Source organism: Hyperolius riggenbachi, chromosome 7, assembly GCF_040937935.1.
Source record: "Hyperolius riggenbachi isolate aHypRig1 chromosome 7, aHypRig1.pri, whole genome shotgun sequence".
In the NCBI taxonomy this organism is placed as follows: domain Eukaryota; kingdom Metazoa; phylum Chordata; class Amphibia; order Anura; family Hyperoliidae; genus Hyperolius; species Hyperolius riggenbachi.
In genome coordinates, this window is record NC_090652.1 from 237,448,885 (window position 1) to 237,466,183 (window position 17,299).

The following is a 17,299-nucleotide window of genomic DNA, read 5'->3' on the forward strand; positions in this document are numbered from 1 at the left end:
AAAATATTGACATGAAAGGTATGCTACATTGATATTTACAAACTTTATAATCTATACACTAGTGAAGGGTAGCTGATATAAACACACAATCCTGAATTAAAGGCACACAGATAAATACACACGCTGAATACAGTCTTATTAGCCAAAGGAGATTTTATCCAATACAGTCTAAAACATACATGTCAAGATCCGGCACACGGGCCAAATCTGGCCCGCCATGCCATCAGATTTGGCCCACATTTAGTTTTCCCATTTTGCATTATGTTTGGCCCACTGGAGACCTCCAGTATAGCTATATAAGGGTTTAAGCACTAGTGCACCAGGGAAGCCAGATGGGGTAGGGAAGATGAAAGCACTAGATACTAGGGAACTGTATAGGGGAGGGAGGTCACTAGACGCCAGGGAACTGTTGAGGGGAAGGAGAAGGGCTATTAGACACCAGGGAACTTTTATAAGTGTGGGAGGTGGCCACAAGACATTTAGGTTGGTCAATGACTTGCTCCCAGTTTTGGGCCACTTTGTATCAGAGTTTGACATCCCTGGTGTAAGCTTTGATTTAGCCAAACTGCACAACCAGCATAGGTAATTCTGTATAGATTTGTTTCACCTTTGCTTAGTAAAAAAAAAAATACCATGTATTCCAGTTTGTTCCACTGAAGCCAATGGAGTTCTCCGTTTTCAGACTTTTTTTTTTTTTATTATTGCTACTTTGAAAAAGTGGCGAACATTTGCTGCTTGTGAGCTGAGCTTCCATTCAAGTGAATGGAGCTGCAAATCATTCAACATTTAGGCCAGAAACCCACTAGGAGTGATTTTCTGAGCAATTTGTGATGTGAAAGCTCTTGCTAATGTAATGCTATGGGTGTGATCCCACTTGAGGGATTTGATTTTTTAAAAATCCCCCATAGCATTGCATTAGCAAGAGCTTTTTCAAATCATTAGTGATTAGAAATCACTCCTAGTGGGTTTCTGGCCTTGGAGTGATTATAGTAGGCGATCAAAGTACTTATTTATGAATGACCTAGAGGATGTAATACAACGTGATATTGCTATCTTTGCAGATACAAAATTACGTAGTTATAGACAATTCACAGGATAGTGACGTACTACAGAATATTATTGACATCAAGGCTAAATGGCCAGGCATGTAGCAGATGAAATGTAATGTTGATAAATGTAAGGTCATGTATTTTAGATGTGCCAACGGCAAAGCACCATAAAAAATAAATGGCATACGGTTGTGGAAATCCAACTTGTATAAAGATTTGGAAATATTGGATTTCAATGCCAAGCAGCAGCAGCTATAGCACATAAAATTCTAGGATGCATAAGATACCATTTATCTATAAACATCAGTCTTAAGGTTAGATACCACACTCTTAACCAGTAATGGTCAATTGTTCCCGACCTCTTCCTCTAGATTGTAAGCCTTTGGGCAGGGTCCTCCCCTTATGTCTCCTTCCTGACCGTACACCCTGTCACGGAACAGACGTGAGAAACGAAAACGCAACCGCAATCGGTTTCCTGCCTCGATTGTCGTTGCGCTGCCAAATCAGAATCTCATGTCTGTGGATAACAGGCAGTCCAGCCTGGGGTGTCTCTGCTGTCTTCATAGGAGATAGTTAGCAGAGTCTTTTCATGGAAACTGGCCCTATGACTTGCTAATTTAGCCAGAGGTGTAAAACTCAGTTTGACCAAGCTGATCTCACTCAGATGCTAATTAAGAACCACAAGGCCAGTGTCCTGCCTTTGGGGAAGACAGGATGAGCCCACAGCTGAGCTCACACCTCAATGTGAATTGACTAGCAAATGGGGCTTCCTCCTGCTCACCAGACAAACTGTCTCCAGGAGTTAAAATTATGAAGCATGTAAATTATGATTTCTGCTTATTAAAGGAAAACCGAGTATCACCCAGAGGTGGGAGGAGTGTATTCGGATCCGTTGAAATTGGACCAACGTCTCGGTATACAAATCATAATCATACCTCATTCAGTTAGGGAGTTATGGGCCCCTCGGTAACCATACGCCCTAACACCCGCATCCAAGGTATCATATTAATGGGTAGGTTCTGGGGATCGATAATATGTAATTATTATTTGTGTGCCGGCCGCGTAGGTCGGCCTAGGGAACATGTCATGGTTATGGGGCTGGTGAAAGCCCCTGCCCAGATGTGATTACCATAATCCGGCCCAGGGGCCGACTCTGGAAGCTCGTCTCTGAACTCAGCTCCATTAAAAGTGAATGAGCTGCCCGGGCAATTTAGTCCTCCACATTCCATCTATATGAGAACGGTCTGCTGCCAGCCAGAGGACACATGGTTGGCGGCCATCTTGCTGAACTCTGAAGTTTGATCTGAAACAAAGGAGTTTACCAAGGACTTTATTATTCTTCCCACAAAAAGGACATCTTTCCAGAAACTAAGTATTTTTCTCCCTTGCTTTTATTTTTCATACTGGCTATTACTGTTTTAATAATTGTTGATTTTAATAATTGTCTGGATATATTAATTATTTATATTGCCCGTGAGTAAAAGACTTTATCAAAGTCATTCACTGTTCCGCTACCCTATTATTCAGCATACACAGGAACTGAACTCAGACTTCTGAAGATACGCTACTATTGTTGTTATTAGCCGGACAGAATAGAGTGTGTTAACCGTTTTTATTTGCAGGTCAAGAAATAACCAGTTAGTGAGCTCCTCTGTCTCAGAAAACAGAGGTGGTGGCAGTTATACCCTGAAATAGTGTGTGTAATGTTGTAATTACCGTACCTCACAGGCTTCCTTCTGGTCGGGCTGCTGCCCAAGTTCCGTCGATTTCCGTACACCGAGTGCGACCACAGCTTGCATGATTGGTGTGCTGAAACCGATTGGAAGGCAATTTGCGGTCTGACCACTAGGGCTCCTGTGTGTTTGGCAGCGGTTGGGACCTGTGTTGTGCTGAAAGTATCTAAGATAGCACTAGCGCTATCAAGAAATGAACTAATTCGTTGGTGTAGCTGGAAGGCAATATATTTTTTATATATACAGAGAGACTGTGTAGCCAGTACCCCTCCCCAAAAGTTTTATTTTATTTGGCATGAAAATGTCCGGGAACTACAAGCAAATGTGCGTGGCAGACCTGCAAACTTTTTGCCAAGCGAGAGGCATTGATGTCGGCCGCAAGAAACACCAGGACCTGGTAACGGACTTGTTTCAATGGGATGCCCAGCAACCGCGGGAACTGGATGTGTTTGCTGAGGTAGACGCCGACCCACCTGACTCAAGTCAAGGGGAGCCAGAGGCTGAAGATCCTAGGCGTACGGAGGTTGAGCAACCTGCGGGCAATGCGGCAACAGTTACGCAAGAGGCTGTCAGTGTGGACCCCAATCCCAGAGTTTCTAAAAGTACTCGCCTGGAACCGACCAGTACTGGACTGTCCGTTTGTACTGATCCGCTAATGCAGCAGGCATTACGACAGCTGATGGAGACTGACCTGGACAAGTACCTGTAGTACATGGTGAAGCAAAAGCGAGAGGAACGCCAATCTGCAGAACGCAAGGCTGCTGCTGCAGAACTCCACGCGGAGAGGGATGCCGATGAGCGAGAACGGGAGCACCAACGACAGCATGAGCTAAACATGGCAAAAGTTCAACAGGCCAGCCGGAGTTCTCCGCCCAGCCTCTCTGCTGAAGGAGCTGCATCACCCGTAAGTGCAAAATTTAAATTTGCTAATATTGAAAAAAGACACAGACATTGACTTGTTTTTGCGATCTTTTGAAAAAGCGTGCCGTCAGTATCGTCTGTCCCAAGACCAGTGGGCCAGACATCTGACACCTTTGCTGCGCTACAAAGCGCTTGATGCTTTTGCAGAGTTACCTGTGGAAAAGGATAATGATTATGCTGCTATAAAAGACGCTATCATTACTAAATACCAGCTGACGCCAGAAGCCTATCGCAAAAAGTTCAGGGCCTGGCAGAAAAAGTCTTCTGATTCGTACCGAGATGTGGTCAGCAGCTTGCTCACCACACTCCGCCAGTGGACTCTAGGCCTCACCAAAGGGTCTTATGGTGTCCTGGAGGACTTGATAGTCCTGGAACAATTTCTGAACATTTGCCCTGCTGATGTACTACAGTTTGTGCTAGAGCGCAAGCCTGCGTCAGCAACTGTCGCTGCAGACCTCGCTGAAACCTTTACAACTATCTGGGTGTCTGATACACGCAGAACTGTCCCATCCAGCTGGAGAGGAGGTCAGCCCAATACCCCGGCAGACTCTCCTGCCCCTGTGAGCCGTCAGCCACAGAGGCCACCCAGCGCAGCTGCTGCACCCAGGCCTGCAGCCCCTGGAGAGGTCACCTGTCACTACTGCCGCCAGCCCGGACACATGAAATTCGACTGTCCAGAGCGGAGACAGACACCACCAGCACCTGCAGCACCTGTATCACCAGTACCCCACACACAGCAGAGGCAACCCGCCAGCGAACCACAGCCTGGATCATCAGATTTTGTTCTGTTTGCCCGCGGAAAGGAAATCCGCGACTGAACCGACCAGCAGCAGCCTGTTAGAGTGAACGGCAAAGTTGTCACCAGATTCCGAGACACCGGAGCTGACATCACGTTAGTTCACTAACACCTTGTGCCAAAGGAGAGCATCAGCTCCAGCCGATCCCTTGCCCTTACTGGAGTAGAGGGCACCCTTTTACACATAGCCCACGCGAGAGTGAAGCTCGACTGGGGAGTAGGAGCCCAAGAAAGGGTTGTTGGGGTTGTGAAGGATCTCCCAGTCCCTGTGTTGCTGGGGACTGATTTGGGCAAGCTTGTGTCCTACTACGAACCTGCCACGACCGCCTTGTCGCTCACGGAAGGAGACAGACTCTCCACCCACCACCAGGTACTTTATACACTTGGGGGAGCACCAGGGGGAGGTGGGTTGAATGTGCCCAGTTCAAGGGTACCAGGTTCAATAGTGCCTGCTTCAAAGGCACCTGAATTTGATGCACAAACTGTCATGATGATGTAACTGTACCTGTGTTTAATGTACCAACTCTCTGTAATGGAAATGTGTCTATGCCTGTCACTGTCATTAATGCATGCAACGATTATTTGAGTAATGCCAGTCTGTACCATTCTGAAGGTACACCTGTGCTAGCAGTACCGCGCAGCTGTACTGCTCAGAACCTGAGCTCAGAACAGGTGGAGGGGGTTCCGGCCTCCTCCCCCTCCTCTGACCATAGGGATGAGACCTTTCAGCCACTGGCCTCGTGTGACATGAGCCTGGTGGCTGAAACTGACAGCGTATTCACAGCAGCTCTACAAAGGGACCCAAGCCTGGAGGTGCTCATGCAGCAAGCCTCTGAGCCCCTCGCAGACGGGGCTGCTTTCAAGGTGTACTGGGAAGGTGGGAGACTGTACAGCAAGTCTGTACAGCCCCCTACCGGTAGATTACATGAGAATACCAAATGACTTGTGGTCCCGAGTGCGTTCATGGGACATGTGCTGAAATCCGCACATGCTAATCCTCTGACAGGGCACTCAGGAGTCCGCAAGACACTTGCCTGTATTCGAAAACAGTTTTATTGGCCCAGGATGAACAGGGATGTAGCCAAATACTGCAAAGCATGTGCCATCTGTCAGGAGCAGGGAAGGTGCAGGGATTCCCGCGGGGTTCCCTTAGGTCCACAGCCACTTAGCAGGGAACCCCCTACACAGCATCAGGAAGGGGAGGTGTCACGGAACAGCCGTGAGCAACGAAAACGCAACCGCAATCGGTTTCCTGCCTCGATTGTCATTGCGCTGCCAAATCAGAATCTCATGTCTGTGGATAACACGCAGTCCAGCCTGGGGGGTCTCTGCTGTCTTCATAGGAGATAGTTAGCAGAGTCTTTTCATGGAAACTGGCCCTGTGACTTGCTAATTTAACCAGAGGTGTAAAACTCAGTTTGACCAAGCTGATCTCACTCAGATGCTAATTAAGAACCACAAGGCCAGTGTCCTGCCTTTGGGGAAGACAGGATGAGCCCACAGCTCACACCTCAGTGTGAATTGACTAGCAAATGGGGCTTCCTCCTGCTCACCAGACAAACTGTCTTCAGGAGTTAAAATGATGAAGCATGTGAATTATGATTTCTGCTTATTAACCTCTTGAGGACCCACCCTTTACCCCCCCTTAAGGACCAACGCTGTTTTAGCTGATCTGTGCTGGGTGGGCTCTACAGCCCCCAGCACAGATCAGGGTGCAGGCAGAGCGACAAGATCGCCCCCCTTTTTTCCCCACTAGGGGGATGATGTGCTGGGGGGGGTCTGATCGCTCCTGCCTGATGGGTGTTGCAGGGGTAGGCACCTCAAAGCCCCCCTCCGCGGCGAGATTCCCCCCCTCCCTCTCCTCCCTGTCCCCCCTGGTGATCTGGGCTGCACAGGACGCTATTCGTCCTGTGCAGCCAGTGACAGGCTGTCCCCTGTCACATGGCGGCGATCCCCGGACGCTGATTGGCCGGGGATCGCCGATCTGCCTTACGGCGCTGCTGCGCAGCAGCGCCGTACAATGTAAACAAAGCGGATTATTTCCGCTTGTGTTTACATTTAGCCTGCGAGCCGCGATCGGCGGCCCGCAGGCTATTCACGGAGCCCCCCGCTGTGAATTGACAGGAAGCAGCCGCTCGCGCGAGCGGCTGCTTCCTGATTAATTAGCCTGCAGCCGGCGACGCAGAACTGCGTCGCTGGTCCTGCAGCTGCCACTTTGCCGACGCGCGGTATGAGTGCACGGTCGGCAAGTGGTTAAAGGAAGACCGAGTATCACCCAGAGGTGGGAAGAGTATATTCGGATCCGTTGAAATTGGACCAACGTCTCGGTATACAAATCAACGTCTCGTATACAAATCATAATCATACCTCGTTCGGTTAGGGAGTTATGGGCCCCTCGGTAACCATACGCCCTAACACCCGCATCCAAGGTATCATATTAATCGGTAGGTTCTGGGGATCAATAATATGTAATTATTATTTGTGTGCCGGCGGCGTAGGTCGGCCTAGGGAACATGTTATGGTTATGGGGCTGGTGAAAGCCCCTGCCCAGATGTGATTACCATAATCCGGCCCGGGGGCCGACTCTGGAAGCCCGCCTCTGAACTCAGCTCCATTAAAAGTGAATGAGCTGCCCGGGCAATTTAGTCCTCCGCATTCCATCTATATGAGAACGGTCTGCTGCCAACCAGAGGACACATGGTTGGCGGCCATCTTGCTGAACTCTGAACTTTGATCTGAAACAAAGGAGTTTACCAAGGACTTTATTATTCTTCCCACAAAAAATGACATCTTTCCAGAAACTAAGTATTTTTCTCCCTTGCTTTTATTTTTCATACTGGCTATTACTGTTTTAATAATTGTTGATTTTAATAATTGTCTGTATATATTAATTATTTATATTGCCCGTGAATAAAAGACTTTATCAAAGTCATTCACTGTTCCGCTACCCTATTATTCAGCATACACAGGAACTGAACTCAGACTTCTGAAGAGACGCTACTATTGTTGTTATTAGCCGGACAGAATAGAGTGTGTTAACCGTTTTTATTTGCAGGTCGAGAAATAACCAGTTAGTGAGTTCCTCTGTCTCAGAAAACAGAGGTGGTGGCAGTTATACCCTGAAATAGTGTGTGTAAAGTTGTAATTACCGTACCTCACAGGCTCCCTTCTGGTCGGGCTGCTGCCCAAGTTCCGTCGATTTCCGTGCACCGAGTACGACCACAGCTTGCATGATTGGTGTGTTGAAACCGATTGGAAGGCAATTTGCAGTCTGGCCACTAGGGCTCCTGTGACACACCCATCCTATGGATCTGAGTTAACCTGACTGGCCTAATTCCCATGCTCCCATTCAGTGACTGACTAAGCATTACCTTGTACTTATACTGTGCTGCGTGATCTGGTTTGCATGTATTCCTGTATTGTCTTATTGCTGTATGTCATCTCTAAATGTTGTCTGTAACCTTAACTAATGTCCAGAACTGCGTAATATGTTGGCGCTTTATAAATACAAAAAATAAATTGTTCAATGGGTGCAGTGGCTGTGAGGTTTGGGGCATCACTCTATCAGTTATTTTTGATCTTTTTGTTTGTTCCATGCAAATGCTCCTATGTATTGACAGGTACCTGTGTTAGGCACTCTTGCCCTCTTATGTTCTGATTTAATTATCTAATATATTGTTTGTGGACACAGGGCCCATGGCATTAAACTATATTGACTTCCTTGATGAAAGGGGCCTACATGACCCTGTTGGAACATAGTTTTGGCCTAACTTGAAGAGGAATGAGGGCTATTTAATGTGCTTCCTGTATTTAGAAAAGGGCTCTTCACAGTAAAAGTGGCTAAGATGTTGAACATTTTACCATAGGAAGTATTTTTTGCACCTTCTATACTTCCATTTAAAAAGGGTTTGGATACATTCCTTGTCCTGAAGTACATTGACATACTGTATGTGAGTGCTAGGTTTGGTTAGGTGATACCTTGATCCAGTCAGAGAGTTTCTGCACTTGTGGCTCACTGTACTGAGGTATAATGACGCTGCAAATGTTGAACTTGATGGACACATGTTTTTTTTCAACATCAATAACCGTGTAACTACATAATACCTACATTTTAAAAACTTTAAAAAACTCTGATTTTTCAAAAACGTGTTCAAAGAAATAAAATTGTTGGGTAACTTGACACCTTAAAAAGAAAGCCCAGAAATGAGGGGAGTCCAAATGTTATAAAAGAGGGGTATAACATGTTATGACAAGAGGTTACTCACAAAGATATGTTGCATGAGGGGCAACAGACCACTTGAAGCAGGTGGTGAGGTATGACCCGACTCCACTAGGGGTGTCCAACCTGGATTGGAGGCAGTTGCTCTCTTGGTAAAAAGACAGTGGCCTTCACATTGGTGAACACCATATGAGGCCAGATGTACCCTTCCATCCAGGGGGGTGGGGGGCATATATATGTGCAAAAGGGGTAAAAGGCACTCAGAGATTGATTAAACTGAGTTACAAACACATAAAAAGAAAAAGGGGGAGGTGGCTTGCCTAAATAACAATAGTCTCATAAGAAAATGACATTTATTAGCACAGGCAATGCGTTTCGTGGGTCTGAGTCCACTTCCTCAGGTCAATTACCGTGCCAAAGGATTAACAAGCCAAAGTAATAAGGCACTCTTTGGTTGCCTCTTACCCCTTTTGTGCATGTTCAAAAAAGTGGCAGTCTATCAGCACATCACTACTTCTTTGTATGTAGGTCCCATAGACTTCAGTTATTGTACATAACAGTAGGGCAGGAGGCATCACTAAGAGCAATGTGGCAGCTGCAACTGCTGAGGCTATTTGCGTGTCAATGGATTACACTAAAGATATTTGGTGTTTACCTGTAAAAAAACATGCTACTATAATAATATTTTAGTAGAATGAAATGGCTGGCAACAGAGCTTAGTGTCCCAAAAACCCATTAATGAATTATTAGCTTAACCATTTTCACCTTTTGGACGTTGCTATTATGTCCAAAAGTCTGCATCTGCTACTCCTGCGCGCGATTGCGCCTCCATGCCGCCGCTCGTTAGCCCGGTCATTGATCAAAGTCCCCGTTAGAAAGACCCACGGGCTTCTTTTAGAAGCCCCGATCTTTCTAAAGGAAAAAACCCCCACCCTCCAAAAAATACCCAAATAATTTTTGGGGGATGAAAAAAAAAATTACAATAAAAAAAACAACAAACATAAATAGTTACCTAAGGGTCTGGACTTTTTAAATATGCACGTGAAGAGGGAATATTACTATTATTTTTTAAATGATAAGCTTTTAAATAGTGATGGATGCAAGACTGTAAAAATGCACCTTTATTTCCAAATAAAATATCGGCACCATACATTGTGATAGGGACATAATTTAAATGGAATAATAACCGAGACAAATGGGGAAATAAAATACGTGGGTTTTAATTATCGTAGCATGTATTATTTTAAAGCTATAATGGCTGAAAACTGAGAAATCATGATTTATTTTTCCATTTTTTCTTAATATTCCTGTTAAAACGTATTTAGAAAAAAATAATTCTTAGCAAAATGTACCACCCAAAGAAAGCCTAATTAGTGGTGGAAAAAACAAAATATAGATCAATTCATTGTGATAATTAGTGATAAAGTTACCGGCGAATGAATGGGAGGTGAACATTGCTCAGATGCATAAGGTGATTGTGAAAAATGACTTAAGGCTGAAGTGGTTAATAGCCTAGTATATAACCTTTTTCACAGTCCCTGGATGAACTTAATGATCATGAAAAGTGTCCTTGGCTTTAATTAGGATATAATTACATCCATCCCCAGCGCAGGTAATTTTGGCTACAGAGATTTGGTTGTGTGTCTCAGGGCTGGAAAGCTGCCTAATACTTGGCTAAATATAATATTCCCTTAAGAGCCGCTCTACAAAGTCACAAAATGAACATCCCAGGACATGAGCTGCCCTGATTGCATCCTAAATATGTCAGGTGTGTTATTTATTAGATTTATTTACCAACTCTTGCTGTGTACTGTCTGCACAGGGGAATTTTATTGGGGTTATTGAAACAACCTCTATGGCTGTTAGGGCTGGTTCACACTACAAGAGCTGTTCTGAGCGCTTTTGATTTTAAAAGCTCTTGCTCATGTAATGCTATGTGTGTGCTCTCACCTGAGCCATGTGATTTTATAAAAATCACCCATAGCATTGTATTAGCAAGAGCTTTTCAAGTCACTAGCGCTTAAAAAGCTCTTGTAGTGTGAACCAACCCTTTAGCAAAATGGATGGGTTGAAGCCAGTATTTGTTTTCCATGGGATAGTTTATACAGTATGTATCCATTTGTATCCTGTTAAAGGGGAACTGAAGAGAGAGGTATATGGAGGCTGCCATGTTTATTTCCTTTTAAGCAATTCTAGTTGCCTGGCAGCCCTGCTGGTCTATTTCTCTGCAGTAGTATCTGAATAACACCAGAAACAAGCATGCAGTTAGTATTGTCAGATCTGACTTTAAAGTCTGAAACACCTGATCTGCTGCATGCTTGTTCAGGGGCTATGGCTAATAGTATTAGAGGCAGAGGATCAGCAGGGCTGCCAGGCAACTGGAATTGCTTAAAAGGAAATGAACATGGCAGCCTCCGTATACCTCTCTCTTCAGTTTCCCTTTGAAGGACAACTGAAGTGAGAAGAATATGGAGGCTGCCATATTTATTTCCTTATAACCACTTAAGGACCGTAGGCTTACACCCCCCTAGTGACTAGCCTATTTTTTTGCAATTCAGGCCACTGCAGCTTTAAGGGCTCGCTGCAGGGCTGCACAACTCAACACACAAGTGAAATCCCCCCCTTTCTGCCCACCAATAGAGCTTTCTGTTGGTGGGCATGTGTATGTGTATTTTTTATGTATTTATTTGTTAATTTATTTTAAATAAATTTGTCCTTTTTATATATTTTTTTTTACTCCCTCCCTCCTCCAAGCAGCCAATCACAGTGATCAGCTGTCATAGACATCAGCCTATGACAGCGGATCGCTCCTGAGCCTCCCAGTACAGCGCTGCCGTAGATCGCAACGCTGTACCATGTGAATAGACGGCGGTTTCACTGTCTAACAGTCTCCTATCCTTAGAAGGATAAAACAATGTTTGAATAAAAAATAGGGGAAGAGGTAGTCACCTCCCCATAGAAGATTCAACAAATAAACATTTCAAAAGTATTCTGTACTTTTATTCTGTAAAAGTATAACGTACTCCAATAAATCCGACATGTTTCGTGGGACACGGGCCACTTCCTCAGTCAGTGAAACGTTTATCTTTTTGAATCTTCTATGTGGAGGTGAGTACCTCTTCCCCTATTTTTTATTCAAACATTGTTTTATCCTTTTGGCGCCTCTGTGTTTCTGATACTTGAGGTAGTTAGACCCTTAGTAGGTAGAAGACCCTGGAGGAGGAACCAGCCAGTCTCTTCCTGTGGGCTGGGAGCAAGGAGATACTATTTTTTCTGTCTTCTGTGTACATTGTATGCAAATGCTCACATCTTGGAAGTGGGACAATCAAATAAAATTGCATGCTATTTAACCACTTCCCCTCCCCCGAGACAAGTAACTACGTCCCTGCAAAATGCCACAACTCTGTGCAGGGATGTAGCTACTATGTCTCTTCCCGCAGCGTATTTACGCTCGCCCCTCCCCCCTCGGTTGTTACCACCGCCCATCGTTAGCCGCTAGATCAGGGGTCCCCAAACATTTTGGGTCGAGGGCCGGGTCAACATACTTCAGACTGCTGGGGGGCTGGAGTATACATAAAATGATGTCTTTGCGGGCCAGAAAGTGAAGCATGATGTGGAATATGATTGGAAACCAGCTAATTACTGCTTTCTGGCTTCCATGTGGATGGGTGGTGCCAGCACTGCTATTTTATTTGTGGACCACCAATATTTAAAGATGTAGCTGTCTAGCTGACCGCATCTATAAGTAATACATTTTGTGTGGGGGGGGGGGGGGGGGGGGAAAGAGGCTCAGGGGGCCGCATTCGGCCCGCGGGCCTTAGTTTGAGGACCACTGCGCTACATCAATGAATGGGAACACAGTTCCCATTCGTTGATCTAAGTCCCCTTGTGAATGACCGCACCCATCTATGAGTCGGCGCCGCCATTCACAAAGACCATCCACGCATTGCTTCCTGTTTGCGTAGTAATACTACGCATACGGAAGTTAGCTACGAGGACATCTTGTGGCCAAATAGTAAAATTACATCTACATTTTTTTTTAATAAAGGACATATTTTTACCTTACTTTTTACATTTAAAATTAACCCTGACCCCCCACACTCCCCATTAGTGACCCAAAATTAAAAAATATATATATATATTTTTACAAATAAAAAAAATACATAAACAGTTACCTTAGGGACTGAACCTTTTTAATATGTGTGTCAAGAGGTATATTACTGTTACTTCATAAATTATGGGCTTGTAATTAGACATGGACGCAAAACTGAAAAAATGCACCTTTAATTCCAAATAAAATATTGGTGGCACACGTTATACTAGGGAAAATTTTTAAACGTTGCAATAATCGGGACAAATGGGCAAATAAAATGTGTGAGTTTTTATAATGGTAGCATGTATTATTTTAAAACTATAATGGCCAAAAACTGAGAAATAATCAATTTTTACACTTTTTTTCTTATTATTCCCGTTAAAACGCAGTTAGAATAAAATAATTCTTAGCAAAAAGAATGCTCCGGCGACCTGAGCGCATTTGCAAATGGCGCGGCCACGCACTCTCGCTGTCGCAGTAAATGCCGACCTGGCGAGGTCGGCATTTGCAGTGGAGGGGATCCCAGGACACTGGAGCTGCGGCAAGGGACAGGTAGGCTGCCAGGGGCTGGAGGAAGCCCTGAGTAAGTAGATCCTGTTTTTTTTTCCTCAGACGTATCCTTTAAGTGACTATTATCTCTGGATTGGTCATTCTAGCTATCTGATTCTCTACTTCTGTATCTACATTATTCACAGGCATCAGCTTGATCTGTGAGTAAAGACAGAGTCTAAATGTTATTCATTTTTGCTCTCAGTTGAAGAAAAAAAAAAACAATACATAAATTACAAATGTTGGTTATTTCCATTATACACATGTTATTCCCATTCCAGTTACATTTTGTGGAATTCTCTTTTAATATATGAACTCCCCTCTTCCAGAGCTTGCTCATTTATACTGAATCAACCAAGTGCTGGAAATAACGTATTATATATATATATATATATATATACATATATATATATATATATATATAATCCTAAACCTGCCGTCACAAATCCTCCTGTGACCCAGCAGTGGTCACTTAATGGTCTATCATGTCTGTTGCCAGACATAATCATATAGACTCTGTGTAATGGTTGTGGTCACTGTGACATGGTCACAGGATTGCAGTCACCAATGTTCCATGGTTACAACAACAATGAAACATATGAAAAGCGCATTTCTCCTGGAGGACCCAAAGTGCATAAGCTTGTCTCAGATCAGTACATAGTGATGTGTACGGGGGGGGGGGGGGGGGAGTTATGTGATCATGAATGCCAGACTAAACAGGTGGCTTTTCAGTTTTGATTTAAACACCTCCAGCAGTTCCTGCAGCCTGGTTGTGACTCAGGATGGTCAATGAGATGCAAAAAAATCCTAGATGATGCAAGTTGCCATGCTAATTTTATGAAAATGTATGTAATTTGAAGATGGAACAATCAAATGCTGCGGTATCACTCAGGCTTTTGTGGTTTGGTTGGGCTATGGCTAAAGTCACTTGAGCTCCAATGATACATCTGTGATCACTTAGGCACCTAGCAAAACAGCTTGGACAATCCTGTGGTGGTCTGTTACCAGTGGAGGTCTTCAGACAAGCTGATCATTTGTTTTAGCTTTAGTTTTAATTTCCTGTTTCAGTTGTATTTTATCAGCTGTACCAGTATTGGTATTGTCTCAAACTACAGTACACATCAATTGTATTTATCTGTACTCGTGTTGCTGGTTGGTTGTCCTGATTTTACATTGAGTTTTGAGTGTCTCATCTATCTATGCTTACAACTGTTGTCTGTTTTGTACTTTGTATGTTGGTAAACAATAATAGATGCAACACAATTCTGAACAGGGGTTCCAAAAAAATTGCCCAAGCAAGACATTGTAAGGGACATGCTGGGCACACAGGGGCACACCGGGCAAAGTAAAGAGACCAGAATCTACTTAAAATACCCAGTGATTCTTGTAAAGCATGTCTATGTCCTACAAATCTGTTTATGCTGCTACTCTATATCATGCAGGGGCTTTCACAGCTGAGCTTCCCTTCTCATCTCACTGTTAAGTCCTGTACACACGCTTGATTAAAGTCAGCTGAGGCAGCTGATAACAACTGCCTCAGCAGATAACCAGGCGTGTGTACAGTAGCCACCGACTGGTGACCTGCAAGTAATCTGCCCCGCGGATCAATCCACCTGAGCAAAGGCCGTCTCCATTGTACACGCCACTCCCCTGGTCGTCGCATGACTTCACGCACTCCTCTGTCGTCCCTCCGGCATAGCAACCGAACACATCATCAGCTACACGGCTGACTTGGCATCTGTCCAGCTCCGCCCAAGAATGTCTTGAATCACTGGTGTGTGTGCACACCTTAAGTGTCAAGGCGGTCATGCACGCTGATTGCAGGGCATGGTGATTATGAAACGCAAATGGAGTGCATGCTGCTTTTTCCTGTGTTTGTGTTAAGTCAATGGGAGTGCAAAAAAATTGCATAGCAAACATGACACAATGCAATTTTCTTGCAATTTTCCTATGTGACATCAAACTCCTCCCCCCCATTGAAGAATCGCGGTCTCAATGTGAACCCAGGGCCAAATTTCTATAAAGGCCACAAAGGCCCAGGAATTGGGTGGCTACATGAAAGAGGGGTTGCTACACATGAAAGAGAAGGCTACAAATGGAGAACAACACATAAAAATGGAAGTTGATGCCCAAGGGAGCTGTACATGAAAGAAAGAGGCTGCACTACATGGATGTTACACATGGAAGAGGAAGCTGCTGCTTATGGAAGTGGAGTCCCAATATACTTGGCCTGGGGTAGAAAAAGTATAAATCTGGCCTTGCGTAAACCTTGACAACCGCACAGAAAAATGGTGCCTCAATGCACAGAAAATCACACTTGTTAAATAGGTGCAAATCAAAATCATTTAGCGGCATGCATAAAACGGTGAGAGGCTATCAGACTGCAGCGGCACTTTATTTGGCCCGAGGAAGTGGGCGAGTTCTCACGAAATGCATTGCCTGTTGTTTGTACTGATAGACAATTCATCTTGTATGAAATTGTCGTCCTTGAGGTAAGCCACCTCATTTTTCTTGTTTTAACTGTTTTTAGAGTATTTTATACACACTGGGCGCCTCTTTCCCCCTTCCTGCATGCATAAAACGGTGATCTCCATTTGCAGTGGAACAAACATAGAAGGCTGAGTTTACATGGAGGGTTTTTGAAATGTAATTTAATATGTCAACATTTTACAAACAACTGGGGCATCAATTTTTTGGCCGACTAAACTTTAATGAAACCTGTTTATCACTGTGACATGATGCTAAGTGGGAGGATTATTTTTGGGGAAGACTGTAATATTTACAAATGAAACTGAAAAGTTAAAAGAAGAAAGAAAAAATATATATTTTCCCATAGCGAGGGCTCGCTATATTTCCTCTCCGTGTATTTAGAAGAAGTCCACTTCTTTAGAGTTACAGTAAGATATCAGATTCAACTGTCACGCATTAAAAATTAAGAGGAAGGTAAACACAGAGGATAAAAGCCCCGAGGTTGGCACAGAACCAACTCACACAACGTAATGCTTTTCCACGGCCTTCAGGGATTGCGCTAACATTAGCTGCGGGGCTTAAGGTTATATTATTCTCATACTGTAGAATATCCCTTAACCTAATGTGACTTGTATTTCATGCAATTGTAGTTTGTTTTTCCCCCAGATTTCTCCTTTAAAGTATAATTTAATGTTTAATATGTCAAGAGGATGTAGGAGATGCACAAAAATGATGGCGGTCACGATGAAAGTATCTTTGGATTTAACTGGAAATCAATTGGCAGTGAGAAAGCATTTTCCATTCTCATAAACGATAAACGCGCAGTATCTGCTGAAATGCATTGTGGACATTTTAGGCTGAAATTCAAATAACAACATTAAATATTAATATCTGGCTGGGTTCCATTTTGTTTAATTCAACATTTTAAAGTACCAGTCCAGGAACTAATGTTTTTCTAGTTCCATGTGGGTTGCAGAGCTTTTTTATGTCTCTGTAGAAGCTGCTTGAAGAGCTGATTCCAAAATAAATCAACTTTAAATGACCCGTTTAGGAAAGCAACCAGAAACTGGCCACTTTCTGCTCCGATGACTGGCAGTGCTGTAGGTTGCAGGCTTGACAGACAGACTCAGTCTGTGCTGGTCTCCCTCCAGTCTGAACAGTAGAGGTGATGCAGTCTAAACACTAGAAGCAGTCACACCCACAGAGCATGAAATCTGACTCAATCACAAAACCGCTTTTAATCATGTGATCAAAATGCCAAGGCAGGATTTCTAGCTACTAAAAACACACACACACACACACACACACACACACACCTACCTACCTAAGCCATGAAATGTTGTTTTTTTATTTTATTTTTTATTCTGTACATAGATGGGTTAATCTGTGCATATAGATTGTTACATGCATTGTTAGGTTTGCTTGCTTCACAATATTGGCCAACAGGGCTGGATTTCTGGAAAGGCCACA

General features: G+C 44.1%; 1 protein-coding gene across 3 annotated transcripts in view; it reads right to left on the bottom strand.

Moving 5' to 3' along the window:
* Positions 1-17,299, bottom strand: part of PPP1R1C (protein phosphatase 1 regulatory inhibitor subunit 1C) — a 75,176-nt gene that overhangs the window by 17,458 nt on the left and 40,419 nt on the right. The window lies entirely within an intron of this gene.